Source organism: Diadema antillarum, unplaced genomic scaffold (genome assembly GCF_040938485.1).
Source record: "Diadema antillarum isolate AM-2024a unplaced genomic scaffold, OU_Dant_1.0 seq00001192_RagTag, whole genome shotgun sequence".
Taxonomy (NCBI): domain Eukaryota; kingdom Metazoa; phylum Echinodermata; class Echinoidea; order Diadematoida; family Diadematidae; genus Diadema; species Diadema antillarum.
In genome coordinates this window covers 173,042-192,670 of record NW_027271989.1, presented here as the reverse complement: position 1 = coordinate 192,670, position 19,629 = coordinate 173,042, and the positions used below count along the sequence as shown (strand labels likewise).

At 38.1% G+C, this 19,629-nt stretch overlaps 1 protein-coding gene across 1 annotated transcript in view; it reads right to left on the bottom strand.

Moving 5' to 3' along the window:
- The window catches only part of LOC139744601 (uncharacterized), a 108,337-nt gene that overhangs the window by 88,195 nt on the left and 513 nt on the right, over positions 1 to 19,629 (bottom strand). The window lies entirely within an intron of this gene.

The window sequence follows — 19,629 nt, the reverse complement described above, 5'->3', positions numbered from 1 at the left end:
AACAGCACCATCTCCTTGAACTCGGTCAGTGTGGTGAGACTTCTCCAGAAACAAAAAAGGAAGTCATAAACGAAGGAAAGGGGGCATGGGTGATCGTACGAGTGTATTTTGGGCCTCCGCCTAAATCCTCCACCATCCCTGACCACAACAGCTGATGTCTAACTCTACGATCAGGGAAACCTCAGGAATCAGTATACCAGACTCCATCAACACTATTCACCTACAAGTACACATCAAGAACGATCATGAAGTTCATGTGCCGTGTGAGGTCCGCTCCTGCTGCCAAAATTACAGCACCCTTTGGTGCAAGCTTTTCTCCTCCTGACACAAATCTCTGGATGGCCACAGACGTTAAGACAGCAGGTGCAAGATTTTCTGTTGAAAGTGGTTGACACCTGCGGCAAAATAAAGTGTCAGCTGAGAACCAGAACGGTGTTAACACTTGCCAACATTCTTGGGAGTTAGCAACCTTTTTGTTCTCACCAAATGGCAATATTCCTTTCCATGGATTCATAATGTAGCAAGATAGTTGCAGTAGTCTACATTGAGCAAGATCATGCAATGCATTGCTGGAGAACAAAACAAGTTTGCGATTGTGGTTGATGATAACATAATCCCTTATCTTTTGAACTTCATCTTTAGTAATGAGGAAAATATGACCATAGTTTGAGGGTAGTCAGGAGGGACCTATTGATACAGTATATCAACTTGGTATAAAGCTCACTTGACACCCTAACAAATGACTCTTGAGAAATGTTCATGATAGCCTGCACTGGCACACACAAACACACATCATGGTTCTCAAGTTCTACACAAACAGAAGCATTGTTGAGGATATAAATCGGGGTAAATTACATGGCTTCATGTTGTAAGGCATTTTTTTTTTTTGTGATTGCCACCTTGAACACAACTCAATCTGTATTTCAATGCATTTATTTTTATTGCAAACACAACTAATAATGATCATGTATAAACCACATGAACACAAGGCAAAAGATGTGACTACATCCACTGCTTTGCATTCATCCATAAAGTGTCAAATTTTTTCTTGTCGCTTTCTGTATTTCCACTTTTAAGACTTCTTTAAGAACTATTACTTATCAATACGTACAGCTGTATCGATAAGTGTGAAACGAATTCACAAATGAGCTGTTCCTTATCGAGAATATAATTTATTTTACCCAATTTCTAATGTGAATCAGATAAGCCATATATCAAATCTGAGGGAAATTAATTCTTTGAGGGAACAGGTCAACTGAAGATTCATATAATTTCTGTAAAAAGAATTTCCCACAATGCACTGCAAATGAGGCCTACCCTCTGAAGACATGTGACTTCCTTTGTCTTCTTTATAATGTCATTAAAAAGAAATGGAATCTATTGAGCATGCAAGGATAGTGAATTAAATTCGCTGTATGCAACACACCCACCAAACACTGCATGGATACTGTAGGTGTCATGCTTGTGTTTTCATACAGAACAAAAGATAAAAGCATTGATGTACCAAGACAAGAATCCAATGCTTTGTTATCTGTTAACAGAGATACGTGAGGTCAGTCTAACTTTTCATAGGATAAAGACTGTGTACATTTCTGGCATTGAAAATTATTCTTTAAAAAAAAGTCTAGCTAAATCTGGTTTGAAATTCTCAGTACACCTTTTTACACTGTATGCCTCCTTTTAGGAAGAAGAGAAGACAAAGAATGCTAGGGAACTTACATGTGTACTATAAGGACCATATGAATGTTCTTAAATTTCATACATACATTAGTACCAGTATGTGGGACCACTACTATCATATATATGTCGGATACATGTATTTGGTGGTAAAAATTATGGTGCAAATGCAACTTTAACACTAGTTTGTGTGTGTGTGTGTGTGTGTGTGTGTGTGTGTTTTTTTAAGGTGAATATAAGTACACATTTTTGTAATGAAAGTGTTTGATAGCTTCAAAAAAAGTTATACACATGCCACCCTATGCTATCTACTGGAAGCAAGATATGTTGAGCCAAAATCATTCCTGACTAAAAAAAAAAGGTCCACTAACTGGAATAAGAGCATACAATACTTACATTCTTAATTCAGTATAACAGGAAATGTTACAGTGTAATCCTACCTCTGATCTCCATAGTCGCATTGTTCGGTAATCAAAGTTAGATTTCATGTTTCCATCAGTGTAGGGTTCAGTCAACCCTTTTAAAACTGTACGTAATATTTCATAACATGCTCACATGCTCACTTTTAAACAGATCTGTACAAAATCTGCATTTGGTTCTGTCAAGCAGCAAAGAACTGTAAAGGAATAAAAGAGAAAGAACTGAGAAAAGGAGCACAACTTACTGACATATGACTTCACCTGTTCATACAGACTGCATTCAAACAGCATGGTATGCGGATATATAGCTCTGATATATTCCCCTTTATAGTAGAAGTACATGTAGTACACAGGCTGGCTCTCCAGACAAGTATATATATACTTTAAAATGTGATATATCCATTCTAAAGACAGCAAATGGAAGAGACATAAATACATACATCTCTGGTAATACTACACACGTGTATGTTCCAAGTCTGATCAGAAATCTTGTTTGATCTCCAGATACTGAAAATAGCTACACAGCTTACCATTTTAATTGGCTGAAATCCTGGCATCTGTAACAGATCTGACACGGCTTCCTCGTCTTCACACCCCCCTCAGCCACGTCGGACCGGAGTATAAATCCTGAAACGATAGCCACCTTATCGCAGAGATCTCAAAACGTTCCGTTCCATCCTCGATGCACGTGAAACCGAGACGGCATGTCGGCTTTCCGCAACAATGACACACTTGCACATCAATCCCATCAAGGGTTGAAGCTAAGCAACTCTGAAGTTTTTACAAAATCCATGAAAAATGTCCTTAACTATGTTCTGCAATCTGTGTTGTGTGCACACATCAAAGGGAGACACTCGAAATGTGGGACGTGCAATTAAGGGAATCCCACCATCAAGTTCTCAGTTTGCAGGATGCGAACGGAGATCGAACCACACAAACTGCCAATGATTTCCAGCGATTCTCGTCCACAGCCATAGGAACAGTTGCATTCGCAGTCACAATCCATTAATGAGGCACACTAAATGCTGAGTAATACAGACTCCCTTGTAAAAGAAAAAAAGTTAAAAAGTGGCCCCCTTGATTCTCTCCTCCCGTGCATGAGGCACACAGTGCAATGTTTCAAAACAATTTCCTCAGGGGAACGTGAGACTGGAGGCGAATAAGACTTCGTAGAAAGAAGGCTTGCGACTCTACTGTTGTGTACTCCTAGGGTCTGTGTCAAACACCATTCATAAATGACTGTGAATAACGCCCCATGATGAGCACTTACACGCACACAATGGGCAAACCCATCCGTGAATGAGAATTCTGGTGGGTAGACTCGCATGCTTAGTAAACATCAACCATGAGTGAGAAAGAGACTATGAGAGAGAGAAAAGAGATTGATAAAAAAAAAAATACAAAGCTATGGAGAGTTATGTATATATAGGCAAATATTAGGCAATCCTGCCCTGCAAGCGTAGAACAAGGATAGACACAGAACCAAGTGATAATAAACTAGAGATTCAACACGTTGGAATGGCAGTCACATATTATGTAGGCTGAAAGCGGGAGAGAAAGGAAGAGAGGGAGGGGGATTTTGGAGGTGCTTGTCTTGGTGGTGAGAATACAAGGTACGCAGACAATGGGAACAATAGCGCCCCAATTGTGTGCCGATTCAAAAGCCCCCCTTTCAGGACAGATCAGGTTTCTACTCCCTTGCCACCGACTAAAAGTTTTAACCTTTCGTCCCCTTCTACCCTTCACTACCCATTTCTGAGTTGCTACACTCTCTGATATTTTTCTCTAATTACTTCTTTTTATCTGTTTATTATCTTTGTATCAATCTCTAACAAAGTTTGTGACAGGTATGACAATCACAATACGGAAGTCTTAAATACATATTCTCGCATGCTCCATATCCATTGGATATCTTCCCTATATTTAGCACAAAAACGAAATGGAACACAAACAAACTAAAACCTTTGAGCGAGAGACCTTCGCCTGTTTTCCAACAATACAAACCATTGTTGAGTGAGTGGGGAATAATTGTGTGCCCTGACAGCGTACATTCATTTGTAGGTACTGCCCATCAAATTACACACAACTACACTTCACATAGTAGGTGATTCCTAGACTTTCCAAAAAAACTACAGTGTACAAATCAAGGCTGTATACTAATTGTTTGCTTACTGCACAATTGGTTTTCCCAACTGATATTAAGAAAAATCAGCTACTGAAAGTGTGATAGCTCTTAGTTGCCAACATCGAATCTGATACACTTTCAAGCTAAGAAATGAATGTTGAAATATCTGTTGATACTTACTTGTATCTAAGATAGAACATGTATTACCCATACAAAAAATGTTAAGTGCATCCCAACTCTGAGGGAAAATAAAACAAAACAAAACATAAATAAAGTGCCTTTACCTGCTGGCTGGGAAAAATGGGTCCATGGGAAATTTTGTTTGGAATCAAATCAAGTTCTTGTGAATCGGGGCAAACACAACAACAATCTCGTCCACAAAACCCACCACCCACTGAATGGAAGGCAGTTCACATGACTGCTTTTCTTACCAGCACTAGGAACTGGATGTCCCACCTGAAAATATAACCCAAATGAAAGTTCCATGCTTTACAAGTTCAAATAGTCATACATATTTCATCAAGAAGGCCGCATGCTACAAGCTCATTAGATTGCTCAGGGCAACTAAAGTAGGTATCATAATAGCCCTTTTTACACTTGTGTTTCTTAACCCCGGACTTTCTCTGACCCAGGACTATCGTTAGTCCCGTACCAATTTTTTCAGCTTTTTACACTGGCCAATTAGTCCCGTACTATCTCTTGTCTGGGGCTAAGGAGAAAACTGACCTTTTTACACTCGTATTTCTTAGTCCGGTACTTTCCAAACCACATGAATATTCACGATTACGCTGTGTACTGTACATGTACACGCACGCACCGGCAGCACTTGATTACCTCGTTTCTGATTGGTCAGTGTGGGTCGGACTTCGTCTCCGTCGCTTAGCCCAGGATTATTTTTTCGTTCTGTTTACACTCACTTGCTTGGCACCGCAATTGCAGTGTTAGCACCGCAACTGTGGTGCTAACCCTGCTATTTTGCAGGGCCAGATAGTAACGGACTATTGGTGGGGCTAGCCCACTTTGGCAAAAACGAGTGTAAACAGAAAGTGGGCTAAGGATAGTCCCGTACCAACGTTTACAAGTGTAAAAAGCCCTTTAGATAGAAGATTAGGTAGGGAACAACCTGATGGCGACTCAAGTCTCACTGGTCATGTAGACATGTCCTCGACTCTCCTGGAGTCTAGCCTGTTCTTTGAGGAGTTGTGGGAGAATCCAACATGTTACATTTTTTGGGGAAACTCTTTCCAGTCTCTTGCTGGTCTTGGAAACGTCTCCGCAACACATCTCTGCAACATCTCCTTAGTCGCGACCAAGTTGCAGAAAATGATTTTCTCCACCAGGTCTATGAGAAATCTCCATAACCTTGCGGAGACTCACTGGGGACCTACAGGAGACGTCGCAGAGATGTTTCCAAGACTGAGAATACATCTCAGAGATGTCTCCGCAATTTACAAACAAAGATATTATCACCTTATTTGGAGACATTTGTTTCGGTTAGTTTTACTTGTTTCTACCACACATGTACTATGATCTTTCTCGCTGATATGGTTTCATAAGAGTCAAACCTGGGTGCACATACATAATTTGTACGTAGCCCAATGGTTTGACCTCTAAAACACAATTGATGAAGTGTAGCCAAGCTTGTTCCTGTACCCACTTCTATCACTGTACAACGTATGAACATATGAATATATGCTCTTGCATGTGTTCATATTGATCTATTATATGTTTGATTTGTAAGTCATGGTGTTTGTGACACAGCTGTTGGGTAAAATGATATTTACTTAGCGGTTGGCATGGAGACTCAATTCCATATGCACAAAACAGTGATACTCTTTAATGGCATTCTTAATTTTTAGTGTTCTCTCTTTTTTGGATATGAATATGTTGTATATGTTTTCATTTGTGTATCTGCATATATTTTATGAAATGTTTTATTGTATAAAATATGCACTTTTATGAAACAAATGACGAATATGAATGAAGAGCAAATAGAGGCTGCCATCAAAATCAAGCTTCTACTTCAGATGGCGGTCTGCATTTCTTCGCAGTAATTTGATTTAATGATTAATGATTTTTTAATTGTATGATCAGTGTATGGCATTGCATGATCAGTATACGTACCAATAATTTTCACGTATGATTACTTTTGGAACATTTCTTTGGAGTATTATGTTTATTTTGTGAAAAGTGCAGAAATCAAATCAAATCAAATCAAGTCAAATATAGAATGAGGTTTTGCAATTATTTTCGTCGGTGTGAAACTCCTCAGAGGGGATATCTGAACTCCAGACTACATAATTCCTGTCATCAGGGTTACATGTCATCAACCTGCTATCACCTACTTTATCTAACCACTATTCAGGGGCCAGGGACAGTCCTGGTTATGTGGTGCTCAATAGACTCTGGACTTTCACCATATACTTTTGATATAACATTCTGGTCAAGAGTGCTCAGCCAAGGTGGCCGACTTTTGTTTGGTGACCTTCTGATGAGGTCATCCAATGTTTCGTGATAAGATCTTATCTCCCCTGGCAGAGTCTAAAAAACCATCACTTCCTCTCGAAATGATGTCAACTTGCAATAAATGGCACCCTCAATGTGGACAAACTGTCAGACATAATAGTTCATTCACTCGCTCCCTCTACAGTATCCCTGGGTGCATTCAAGCGCTCTATTAACTTAGGCTGCGTTTATCTAAAAAAAAATTCTGAGGCCGAATTTTCAGGGATTAGATAAATGCAATCGTGTTTTCAAACATGTTTTGAAACGCCGTTTTGAAACGCCTTTCAAAGGGCGTTTTGAAACACATTTGAGACCATGATCGCTGTTCTGTGAGTAGATAAACACAATGCCGTTTTGAAATGTTTCTATATCTCAAGGTCAAATCCCAGTTGTTTTACTTAGTTTTTTGGATATCTCAGCCATATATTACAAAACCAATTTTCATCAAATACACTTTTATTTTCTCTTAATAGTTGTATGCTCTTTTGTTGAAAACGAGTCCCAAGAATACTCGGGAAAGGCCTGGTGTCTTTGGGAAATGCGTGTTATAGCAAAACCAGTCCATCCTCAATGGCTTAATATACCATATTAAGTGGTTTCCAATTATCTCGCAATGCGTTAAAACCTGAATCTCCATCTCAACCAAAACTATACCATCCTTTTAAATGGGCAAGTTAAACTATCTCCTACTGGCTCAACAGTCTGTTCTGGTGGTCTTAGGCAAGCAAGTTGGTATGAAGTAGACTGCTGCATTAGTCAATGCTTATGTGATATTAAAGTACATTTGACAATCAAGCACCATGCATGCAGACATCACTTATTACTTGTAGCTACTCTCGCCTCGCTCAATTTGGTTACATCCCAACCGCAGGAGGCGTGACTAAAGCCCACATGACACAAGAATCCAACTCATTTACGCAATCACACGTACAGCGCCACTCAGAACCACATGTGACCTACTATGCACAGTTTTCTCCATCCATCCAACCCTCAATCGCAGCCTCACTTTCAGCTGTCTGACACATTATCAGGCATCCGAGCCAGTTGTTGGTGGAGCATCATGGAACACTGCCATTTTGTCTGTTTGCTTCATGGAGTAAATCCTTGTTAACCATACCACCTGTTTATTTTGATTTGACTTCAATAATACAATTAAACATTTGATTGTTCCTGTATTAACAAAACAGCGGTGCGCTTTTCGGTTCAGTTTGGGAAACAGAACAGTGAGGAGCATTTTTGTTTGGCAGTTTTGAAAGGAAGAGACTACACTGCTGATACAGACCTCCTCAAAGCTCTACGTATGGTCCTATTGTGACATAAAAGCCACAAATGTTCCACTTATACAACTTTACAACTGAATATTGCAACTTCCTGTTATCAACACACTTTAAGGAAAATCTACTGACTCGTCACATATTGACTGAAAAGGCTTTTCTTATCATTGCATTAAATAGAGCTATGGATAATTGACAAATGCAAAAATATTTTCCATCCTCAACAACGAAGTGTTTCCAAATGTTCACTACAAATATGGTCATGTAATCTATGGTAAAGTCTCACTGTCGAGTTTGATTTCGTGCAATGTTTCCACCACACTAAATACACACACACAAACCACACACACACAACTTACAACATGCTCTGTACCACCAATCAAAATATAACGCTTACAAGACTTTTTTTTCTCCTATAGATGATTTCTCAGTCATTCTTGGTCCTTTTGAACAACATTTAAAAAACAAACAAACTTTGCTTTCACTCTTCCCCCTTTCTCTGCTTCAAAGGTTACAAAGAAAGTGAACAGTATGCTAGTTGTCTCTTTCCAGTAATATGAATAAAGGCCAAGTGTTAACGAGATTTTCTACAAAAGCTCCTTCTTTCTCTCTTGTCTCTTGAAAAGCAGCAGGACAAATAGTCACCTGCGTTGCTGACCGATTATGCTAATAGATTCAGCGAAAAAAGGGAATCAAGAAATCGGGACAAGACTGAGAGCAAAAGAGAGAAAGATTGAGAGATAGAGAAAGATAGAAAGATAGTGAGATATACATATAGAGAGATACAAAGAGAGATATATTGAGAGGGAAAGAAGTAAATAGAAATAGATAAAGACAGGGGAAGAGAGGGAGAGAGGGCTAAGAGAGGAGGGAGTGGGAGGGAAAGAGAGGGGGTGTGGTAGAAGTTTTCACCCTGGACATGAGGACCATTGAAAGTTTCTCCCCCTTCCTGGTCCAGGCTTTACAAACGTAGGTGGCTTAATGTCACCCCAACCAAAGGATACAAAGGGATTTACAAATATAGATGGGGGTAATCACAGAAGACCGAACCACTCCTTTAACAAGGCAACTCCTTATAGGGAGGGAAGACAGAGGGGTGAAGACACTCCTTTGTTTGTGGGAGGGGGGGGGGGATTAGTGATTTGTATCATTTCAAATGTCCCCATTTGATGGGGGACAATGGTCACCTTTATCAATTCACTGCCCCCCCCCCCCCCCCCAAGAAGCCTGTGATGTACCACTGTATCTTGAATATATTCATAGTCTCTTGACCTTCCTACACAATGCCCACGATTGACCACTACTCATAACATTAAAATACAGCTGTTGTGGTTGACTTTTGTTCTGCCTTGATTCAATCCTAAAAGAAATAATTGATTGATGTCCAATTCACATGAGATCTAGAATTATCTATTTGCTTCATTTTTTTTTGACAGAGAAATAATAAAATTGATTGACTTTCCTCTGCAATGCTTATAACTGACCATCATTCATTACATAAAAAAGTACGACTGATGCAGATTTTTGTTGTCTCATGAATCAATGTTTAAGAGAATGTTTGATTGATGTCACATTCACATGCAATCTACAATTATCTACTTGCTTTTTTTTTCTTTGTTTACAAAGAAATAATTTAAATGCATCAGGGACACATGGTTGAGAATTCAAACCAGAAATGATCTGAACAAAGTGGCACACACATTCACATTTAGAATGCCAACAAATTTAATATATCTCTCATTTGTTGGGAACATCCCAATGTGTGAGGATGACAGTACATGTGTCAATTCATATTTCATTCACACTACATGCCAACTGAATAACAGTCTCTTTGGCTGCATTACATTCTTGCAAAACTACTGCGATATACATGATAGACCTACAGATCATTTTGACTTTTCTTTATGATTCAAGTACAACATAATTCCACTTAGAAATCTGCTAAGCTACCCTGGACAGCATCACACTCACACTCACCTAAGTGGAAAACATGAAGACTTTCAGACTGTTCTTCTATTCATCTAAGGTGGCAGAAAACATAATAAACTTGCATTTATAATCTATTACAGAACTGACAATTAAGTCACAGAAAGAGGGAGCTGTTCAACTGGATTCAAGAAATGACAGTCCCTAAAAGCCATTTATTGCTATTGTGCTTGTAATAACTTGACAACATTTTCCCTGGGCAGACTGAAGCTGGGATGAAACAGCTTCATTTTCTCCTTCTTTTTCCATCCATGCACAAAATTTCATGACAAGAAGATACTGAATAATGCATTGAGAACTCTCCTTTTTTTCCCTCCAGGGTACCATGTGACAATAACTGCAGAAAGGTACCTGGTCATGTTGGGTGCCACAACACAAAGAGAGGCATGACTGCTCATTGTACCTTGGCCTACTTTTCTTTTTTACACACCACGATTGCACTTTAAAAAAAGAAAAAGGAAAAAAAAAGACAGAATGGGCTACTGTTCTCACTTCAAAGTAAATAAATATAAAAAGTAAATATTATAGATCTGCCAAGGCCCCTATGGTGCCACTTTCAGGGAAATTTCATACTGTAAATACGTTTGAGCTGTGTTTATAATCCCTTTCTTTGAGGTAAAATCGGCTTTGCCCGTATGCATCCAATTTCAAAGGGCAATATTCAGACATGACCTGATTTTGTTACTTTGAATGCTCTTAAAAATGAACTTGAGCAAAGGAAATGATAAAGGGACAAAACCACTGCATCTAGGGTGAAGAATTGAAAGACACACACACAATACTGTTACATTACTTGCTTGTTCATGCAACCACTCAAGCATCCAAAAGAGCCATAACCTTGTTGTTTTTTGTTTTGTTTTTGTTTTTTTAACAGAGCTGCTAAAGCACACTTAGACTATTTTCACACCGACCAAAAATGTAAGATAATGCTGAATTGCAATTACAATTGCAATTATTCAAATTATCATCTGTTCACAAAACCTAGAAAGGCTTCACAGATTCTGCGGTTTTGCATTTCAGAGCAAGGAGGGGAGGATGTGGTTCCCATCAATTAGGCCTACTTGTGAGCGGTAAGAAGCATTCACTTTGAATGCAGTGGGAGCATATGAGGAGTGTGGTTGAAAGGTCACTGTGGTTGAAAGGTCACTGTCAGCTTTGCGATTCTAATCAAAATTTGGAGGTCAATCCGCTTTCACGACTGTTTCTTTCCGTAATTCTAACGAATCATGATTGGAAAAAACTTCTGGACTGTCATTTGAAACATGACTGGAATTACGATCCAAATTCACCCTCCATGATTCCAGTTTGCATTCACATGGAAATAATGTGTAACTTTAATCAGGATTCGAGTGATGCCTCAATAGGCGTTTTCACATCAGCCCGATAAAAATCCAAGCTCGAGATATTTTTTAATTTCCCAAGTCAGAAAATAGCGCGCTATTTCGAAACATCGGGCTGATGTGAAAATGCCTATTATGGTTCAAATCACGCACTCTGGGTCTGTGTGAAAGCGCCCAACATCTTTCATACAGAAAACATGGCAAATTCTGGTTTATATAAAGGCAATCATGGACTCGACAATGGAATGATAAATAAACCATAAACATGTCATTACCAAAACTTCCTTTCGCATTGATGCTCTCAAGCTACATTTCAACCAAGCTGGATTCAACATCAATTATTCTTGCATTTGATGATGGTATTATTGGTAAACACTGAATGGAAGTCAAAGGTCAACAGAACAAACAACTAAATTAGGTGAAGGGGCATAGTTTCCTTTGCTAGTTAGTAAGCATCCTGTCAGACAGAGTTTGAGTGGATTTGTCTCATGTGGCTAGTAAGGAAGCCATTAAATGGGAAATAAACAAGCACCCAAGGGAACATCAGTTCCCCCCTCCCCCAAGAGGTTAAAGTACCCTGTTTCATGGTACAACCACAGCTGCCACTGAACTTGAACCACTGACCTCAGGAATAAGAGTATATGCAGTCTTATTAACAGCGCCAAAACAGGTCATCAATACGAGTCATACAGCAAATGTAAATGACAATCAGATCGTGATGTGACACACAACATAATTTACCATTTGCAAATGAAACAAAAACCCAGCATTAGTACTTCAAAGTAGTTTTGAAATGTGAGTTAGGGATAGAGACAAACAATTAAAAAAATTAGAACTATACCAGTATTCAATGTTAAGTATTATTAAATATACAAAATGTGAACAATAGTTATAATAAGAATGTTTCCATACTAAACAGTCTACAGTTAGGGTTTAGAAAAATAGTGATATCTCCATATATTTTAGGCTTTATTGCAAAAAAAAAAATGGTAGGATGTTTTGTGATACGACTGATTTATACATATATATCAAGAGTAATATCTTGAAAAAATTTTTGAATCACCACTCCATAATAAAGTAAATAGTAACTTTAAAATGCCCTGTTCATGGTACAACCACAGCTGCCAATGAACTTGAACCATTGACCTCAAGTCTAAGAGTATGCAATCTTCCTAACAGGGCCACAACTGCTCATCAATACAAGTCATAGCAAATGTGAATGACAATAAGATCATAAGAAGACATACAGCTTTTCAATTTCAGTTGCAGCCTTGATCGAAGACTATCTCACATCAAGTGCAGCTGGCACACAATTTGTTCATGCTCATTTGTGATTATGTGGTGTCAAGTTTTTCAGGGTCAAGTTTTTCAGGTCCAAGTTAATTTTCTTGACTGGAAGCCGTGACTGAAAGCCATGGCTTCATTTGTTGTTTCATTCATGCACACAAAACACAGTGTGGATGAGTGACGGAATGCACAAAGTTGGCCAAGAGAGGGAGGCAAACAGGGAGTCTGAAGTTATTGGGCGATTCACTCTACTTTTACTTGTAATCTTTTTTTTTCTTTCTTATTTCTTTTGCCAATGGAACGATCTCAACACTGTAGAAAAAAGAAAGAATTATCATGTAAAATACATGGCAGATCAATGACCCCCTATTCTTAAAGTACAAACATCTACAGCTCCATTGTAAATCAACAAATTAAATTTCAGAACTTAAGGTTTCTTTCACACTTGAAAACTGCTCACATCTAATCTCATCTCTCCTGAACAAAAAGAGAGATAGAAAGAAAGATATTGCTGAAGAAAGTACTCCACAATATATATATGTATATATATATATATATATATATATATATATATATATATATATATATATATTGCTTTTCATGTCATGTCTTTTGTCCAATGCTGATGAATTATCATCAAAGCAGGTTTTTCTTTTTATATTTTATGATTTTTGTTCCAAATAGTTCAGCTGATGTATTGTTTGATCAAGATTAACGTAATTGAGGACAGTCAGATTTTGCTACAACACACATTTCCCATAGACACTTGCCCGAGTATACTTGGGACTCGTCCTCAACGGGTAAACTGACAGGATTCTGAATGGTATACCGTGTGTACAGCTACAAGTATGAAAACTGTCCGCGCTTCTCGCAGGACGAGAGATCACAAATCAATTCAATGTTTAATCAGGCACATCACTCTTTGTCACACAGTGCTGACTGTAGAGTAGAGTGTTCATCTGTACCATTCAAACAGCTATCATCTTATATTATCAGCTCTGCTCACAGATGTCCACGGTCAGACAACTGCAAACTCATTACAACATGCAAAATATAATTGAATAGAGGTATAGGATAATAATTAGACAGAGGTATAAACATTATTTTTGGCATATAGCGCTGATTATCTCAAACTCCATTTAGTTCATGTCTTCAGACCCTACGCAATGGTGATGGTAGCTTGCAACTCGGCCACTGAGCATCATCAGGATAATTGCAATACTGCCCTCTCTTGTCAACTGACAGCACAGCTCAGTTTACCCCATCGACAGGATACAGATTACTTTAACCAAAGAGTTTCTTGCTTTGTGTGGGATGCATTATTTAATTTTCTTCCAATTTTCTTACCATGCATTCTTCTCTAAAACTATACAGGATTGTAATGCGCAAAAATAGGCCAGAACAAAGCTAGAACAAAAGTCTCTTCTATACCAAATCTACTACATTTCACACCCCAGCAACCTGACACACGCTCACCCGCCAAGTGATCCTTTTCTCATGCCTCCACTGAGGTTGGCTAATACTATATGGCTTTTTCTTAGAATTACAGCTATTTACTAACTCTAAATGAATAATCCCGAGGTTTACGTCAAGTCCGTTCACATTCTATAAATCAAGACTCATTTATTCTAGAATAATACATAATTAGGTGCACAGAGTTGGCTTAACAGTCATATCATTCCCAATGTTCAGCAAATTCTTTGAACAATCTTCAATATGAAAAACTCCTATTGTTGTTCCACCGAAGTATCATGTAAATGTAAATAATAGACACATATCATCTGCCATACATGCTTGACAAGGTCTGCCTGAGTCTGAGGTATGGAATGCTAACATACAGATGAAGATTATGTATGCAACTTCAGATTTTCACCATCCTACAGTGTGTAACCCTTAGAAAGCCTTACTCGGCAATTGTTTCAGATGTCTGGAAGCTAACCATCAATGAATAGAGATTACTTAATCCAACTAATCCCTATTGTGTCACCATGGCCTTCCTGTTGGACTGAGACATATTGCTACACCTTGTTTGCATAACCCATTGAAGACGAGGCCCATGAATACTCTGGCAGGTGTCTATGGGAAATGCATGTTGTAGCAAAATCAGCCCATCCTCAACGGGTTAAGTTTACAACTAAGTACAGTTTTGATGGATTAGGCCTACTGAATGCTAATATAAATACTTGGCAAGATAAGCTTTGGATCTGGGCATGTAAAGGGTTAAAATCCATCGTAATAGATTTGATCCTATTCCCCTTGGGGACATATTGGCTCTTGTACAAAGTTCATGGGATTTTGAGAATCACGTATTGATGATTTAACCCGTTGACGACGGACTAATTTTGCTGCACCACGCATTTCCCATAGACACCTGCCCGAGTATACTCGGGACTCGTCATCAATTGGTTAACATGAACTTGTTGATCGCTGTGCACCTTTATAATGACTGCTTTACTGACAACACAGCCAACCTGCTTACCAGCAGCCAGCCCTGTGATTGCCATACTATAGCGCCCTCTCTGTTCACTGAGCATACAGCTACAAATTCTGTCAGCCTCACAATTCTTGGGTGAGAGCATGGAGGTGTTATTGCTCATACATTTTGTGTGTCCTAAGGTGTCAGTCTGATCTCTATTATCACATGCTGTGAAACATCATCATGCTGAGCATTTTGTCATGCTAGAAAAGGGTTTAATAGCATAGTCTGCATAGCACATTGTATGCACTTAAACACTGTGAAGAGATTTGTATTACCAATTCTTGGTCAATTATTTTATGTGAATATGCACATTAAAATATGCACCTGCTAAGAATAACCCACATACTTAATCTCACTTAAAGAAACTATGAAAGTGTAAAAATATGTATTTGAAATACAGGTTTCTTGAGTCATATTGTCTTCACAGAATATCAAAGCATATTAATTTATTATATACTATGTTTATGTTCGTTCCTTAACCCGTTCTATACGGGAACCTGGTAGCCTTTATATTATGTCTATGGGGATTTCAGAATTCAGTACAGAATGGGTTAAGTTATAATCCTCATGTGTGTAATGTGTATTCTGTATTCTGTTTCATCTTACTATTTACTTCATGATCTAATTTCTCCTTTGTAATTCATTTCCATAACAAGACATGTAGCAATTAGAAACTTTAGTAATAATTGCTTTATAAGATAATGATATTTATCATTATTATCATCAATACAAAAGCAAAGTAATAATATAAAGTATCACGTCCTGATCAAATGTATGCCTACAGAATGTGGCGGATGAATTCCCTTTTTATTGCATCGCAGTACTATGAAAGGCACTTATTTATTTCCTTCAAATGTGTTTTAAAACAACGCACAAATAGTCTAAACTCTAAATTTGTAATGCAGTGGATGTTGAGAAATCCAAAAGCAATGGCACTGTAAAAACATAAATTTCACCAAATTTCAAAGCAGGGTGCACATACTGTAGCATGCTGTAAGCAAAGCAAAAATTTCTCCTTCGAATACCCACCAATAATTGGTCAAACACTTCAAGCATCATTGCAGGTAAATAAGTAACTCACTTCCTAACACAAACCAGGGAGGTGAGCTCACCTCCCTGCACAAACAAACAGGGCTCGGTGGTCTCATACATCCACTGGATTAGCCCTGTCTTCTTCTTTTTTTTTTTTTTCCTTTTTTCTTTTCTTTTTTTTTTTTGGGGGGGGGGTGGAGTTCCATCATATATCACAAAATCTGGAGAACAGAAGTACTAGGAGCACAAGCCCCATCCCCCCCCCCCAAAAAAAAAAAAACAAAAAAAAAATTAATCAACAGCTTCCTGTAACCACAAATCCTGGTAAAAATGACAAGATAGATGAGTACAACACCAGCTACAAAGTAGAATGGTGCCCTATGGGTATAATTATGGTAGAATACAATGAGCTGGCAGTGTGACAAAGTAAAGTCTGAATGTTGAGACTAATCTGATTAGATGATTCAGCCTTCCATGACTTTGTTTTAATCCCTGCTCCACAAATTCAAGTGTGCGCTAAAAGGAAGCTTGCGCCTATTTCAGCAAAGTCAAGTCGCGCTACAATGGAGAAGAAGAAGATAAGAACAAAACAAGAGAAGTCCACAGCAGGGTAAACTTGAGATAAGCCTTTGTTTCCATGGGGAAATGGCTTTTGTTGCCAACTAGAAATATTTTTTTTTCTTACCATTAAGCCACCATGTCAACATGACAGTTTGAAACAGGCAGTCATCATACACACATCACAGTCTTGACACTTATGGTGGCCAATGCGTATGCACGGAATAATTTAAAATACCCATTCACATGTGAAAAATGATGCTCATGTGTGTAAATATGTAGTAACATGTTGGCTTCCACGATGTACTTTGAGGGGTTTTGACACTTGTATAAGAACTTGTTTGCGATCAAGTTCAGGAAACAATGTCTAGTCATGTTTAATACAGTCATCAAGAGCTTAGACATTAAAATGTTTTCCTTGCTGACAAATAACTGCACTCTGAATTCTTACACAAAACCTATTATGTCACAAATTCATTTTCTCTCAATCAAACATGCAAGTTTCAATACACTTAAATGCATGACTGAATACATGGATCTGCACACATCATTGTTAAAGTGAATGCAATGTCATGTCAAGCTCTTTCATCTCAATCATCTTATGGATGTCAAGTCATTCATATTCATCAAATGGGCAACAGCTATCTAGCAAAGACAAATAGATGTCAGGAATACTAAAAAAAAAAGTTCTTGAAATCTATTATCCAGGGTTATCTGACAAATGTGTTTGAGGGGAACATGACTCGAGTCTGCCTTAAGAACTCATGCAAATTAGTTATCATGAACAATTTTATTTCTAATCAAATTTGAACAGAAGTTTGTTGTTGTTGTTGTTGATGTTGTTATTGTTGCTGTTGTTGTTGTTGTTGTTTTGGTGGTGGTGGTGGTGGTGTGTTTTGTTTAATTTTTTGGTTTGTTGTTGTCTTTTTTGTTTTGTTGTTGTTTTTCAACTGATCTGAACAGGCTTTCAACCCTCAAATTTTTAATCTCTTCTTCAGTTGATGGAACCACCAAGGTAAAAAAGACTACATGTACAGTGACCACATTGTATTTTAGGTATGAGGCACAGACAGACAAGAATGAAAAAAATATGCAGGAGACATGGGAGAGGTGCCCCCAACCTCCCTGCCACAATTTGAATATATCTCCTATTGTCTACATTTCCTTGGACATGCATTTTCACCGAAGACAAAATTCCTTAATAAGTATCAAGCATATTTCAAATGTGAAGGAGGGGGGGGGGGGGGGGTGGCTCAGCTTTTGTCCCCTCCTGGTGTTTTAAGTGTGCATTTGTGTGTGTGTGTTTGTGTGTTTGGTGAGTAATCAATTGTTTGACCAAGGAGTGATAGGGATCAACAGGGATCCAGAAGACAAACTTACCCACTGAATTAGCCCAAAGTCACTAGTTTTCTACCAGTGTGTGTTAGAGATCACTGAAGTACCAGTTATCTTTTTATACCAAGGCCTTCAAATTTCCATCAAACTTTGTCTATTCAAAATAAGACAGTAGTTTTTGTTTCTGAAGTTCTGCATCAAAGAGTATAATTGCTATAAAATGAAATTAAGCCTCAAAATATGTACATGATTACATGATTCCACATTTCTTCAAATGACCACATGCATTTAGATGCCTTCTGCACATTTGAAGAATACATGGTTGACTATAACATTACGCCCATAAAATTCTGTTTTGACATGTTTATGTAATAAATCTTTTATTTTACATCGACTTGGCAAAGGCAGATTGACTGTCGAGAGTTTTGCGGTGTTTGCAAATTATGTTAGCTCCACAAAACACATATGACATTCTTGAAGATGCATCATAATCATAACTTCCTTCAGCTCTCCAGGAGTGCCTTTATTATAGCAAACTTGTCCAGCTACACTGTGTAGAAACATGGTTTTGAAACAATGTTTTGTGGTTTACCTATTTCAAAACCATATTTTTCAGTGTGCAAAATCTTCTATATGCTCCTTATGTCTTTGATATCTATCATGACAGGTGGATTCAAAATGAAAGTATGATAACATGTATCCCCCTCCTCCCCCCCCCCCCCAAAAAAAAAAAAATAAAATAAAATCTTATATCAACATCAAGGACAGAAATCACGCAACAAATCAAAACATCTAGCTCTTAATTCTTAATTTGCAATATACAGTTCACCAGGACCGCCCTAATTCTGACCTACTTTGCATTTTTTGAAATCTTGCACGTGGACATAACAATAACTTTACACTTTGCCTGAAGAGGATAAATATTTGAGTGCTGACAAATTATTCAGAGCTGAAGAGGTTAAAAACCGCAGTGTTATTTGTTCTGTGCTGAGATTAAAAACTACTTTGTCATCCGCGACATCAATATCACCACTGTTCTTCAAACATCTCCAGTGATATTCGGAGCAATTTTTCATTTTCTCTCCAAGATGGTGCCAAGAAGTTTGACTACAGAGAGTAAACTGAAGTATTTGGCTAAATATCTGCTGTTTGTGTGAAAATATTGTTGGGTTTCTCAGGAGAAACCAACCATGTGCAATATCCAATCAGGAATTTCAACACAATTTCCCCGAAGAGGTCTGGTGGAGCAAAGCTTTTATACTCATCCTTGGCAAGTCCTTCCCTGTCACCATCGTGTCCAGCTTGGCCCAGTCAAAAGCTTTGACTTGTCAGCATGAAATATACAGGATACAGGAGAATATGGACTGACAATACTACAAAATAATTCAGATGATACCTTCATGCCCGCCACATCACAGCAAGGATGACCAAGAGAAGAGGACTGCTGTCTTGCAGTTCAGAAAGAATTTCTTTAGAAGATGATAGTCAATTCAATAAATATATCATTTTCTTAATATTGTCCTATGCTATTCAAAAGTTGCTACAGGTAATTTCAGCACTTTTACTCAAATAAACATCCCGGACTAAATTCTTAGTATAAGCATATGGACAA